The sequence below is a fragment of the Thalassophryne amazonica genome, chromosome 9, assembly GCF_902500255.1.
Source record: "Thalassophryne amazonica chromosome 9, fThaAma1.1, whole genome shotgun sequence".
Classification (NCBI taxonomy): domain Eukaryota; kingdom Metazoa; phylum Chordata; class Actinopteri; order Batrachoidiformes; family Batrachoididae; genus Thalassophryne; species Thalassophryne amazonica.
Window position 1 is genome coordinate 40,491,812 of NC_047111.1, and position 1,569 is coordinate 40,493,380.

Below are 1,569 nucleotides of genomic sequence, written 5' to 3' on the forward strand. Positions count from 1 at the left end.
TTCTAGTGTTTGATTGAACAAGGTGCTCGAGAAGATTTTGGAACCCAGCCAAATCACCATCGGTGTCACATGTCCTGATAAGAGCCCCCTGATTGTGGAGACTTTCACCTCTAATTTCTGCCTGTACAATGTCACCCTCCCTGGCATATGACAGCACTCTTAACAGAGCTTTGAAAGGTGCTCATGACACCGTTGTAAAACTGCACAAAGTCTGGGGTATCACCTGTTGCAGGGAAATTTAACATTTGCCGGATTTCCACGTCATTAAACCCGTTTCTGGTTGTTGTAACAACATTTCTCCCTGCCCCGCTCATGACAGGTGCCCCTCCTGCACGATCCCTGCTCTGGCGGTGTGATTCTAATTCACTGCGCAGAAATGATGACGTTCCCAGTCTCTCGTCTTCTCCCCTCAAGGAGGAAACCATGGTGATTGGAAGGGGGACTGGTGAGGATGCTCCTGGTATTTTGCCATACAAGCCAGTTTCGACAGGCCAGGCTAAGCCATTTAACGCCTCTGTTACCTGTGTCAGACGTATTTAGTTTTGGAATTCGACTGGGATATCGCATTGGGATAACCCCATTGGTTATTTGCAGGGAGGGGAACTCGGGACATTAAAAGTGTTGTTGATTTCATAAATTACGGCAGTGAGATAAGGATTCACTCCTGATTCGGGTGAAGGAGGGTTTAATCTATTTAGCGCTTCTGTTAAAGGGGTCAAATGTATACAGTTTTAGAATTCGGCCTGATTAATACGGTGCGGGGGTGTTCTCTCTGGTGACTCGTAGGGGATCTCCAGGCTGACACGTATCATTTATTTCTGAAATTAAGGTGGTGAGATAAGGATTCACTCCTGATTCGGGTGACCTATCTTGACTGTCCTCTGACATATTGAAAAACAATGAAAAATCAGTATCCCTCTGTATGTGAGTTAATACCAGTTCAGCTGTGATGAATGTGCTAAACGAGGTCGACTAATTGAATGATGCAGGTCTGGATCTGGAGGTCGTTTGGGTGCTGGTCAGCAGGTCTCCTTCTCCGGGAACTGCTCGACGTCTCCTGGCTGAAATATACAGATTTTACGTGTTATGAATAAATTATTAATTACATGTCATGTCTACAGAACACTTTTGCAAATACTCACCAAAGAACGCAGGTAGGGATCTATCCTCAGGCATCAACAGCTGCCTGCACCCCCCTGAAGGTTTGACTGAAGGACAGGTCTGCACTGGGTCTATAACAGACATGTATGTGAATTTTTATAAGTACAGGGTATGCAACCTTATACAGACTTAAACAAATATTATTGCTTACCGGCTCTGTTAAGCTGTTCAGGAACGTCGTTCGGGGTTGCTGAGTCGCTACAGAAAAGTAAAATAATTATTAGGTATGATAGAAAATAAAATATTTATTACATAAGTTCACTTTTCATTAGAAAGAAAGTTTTTATGAACGGAGGGTAATTTACCTAGCACCTCTTCTTCAGGTTTGAATTCTAAAAGTGAAAACAGAGAAAGAGAGAGAACTAGGACTGCAAGCAGTCATATACGGGCCCTCGTTCCGCGCAACCG

At 44.0% G+C, this 1,569-nt stretch overlaps 1 long non-coding RNA gene across 1 annotated transcript; it reads right to left on the reverse strand.

Moving 5' to 3' along the window:
- Positions 1-767: 767 nt before the first annotated feature.
- LOC117517032 lies at positions 768-1,369 on the reverse strand. The gene is made up of 3 exons (XR_004562626.1): positions 1,313-1,369; positions 1,143-1,232; positions 768-1,061 (listed from the first exon to the last, which is right to left on the reverse strand). It is a non-coding gene; the product is annotated as an uncharacterized LOC117517032 (long non-coding RNA).
- Between the last annotated feature and the right edge of the window lie 200 nt (positions 1,370-1,569).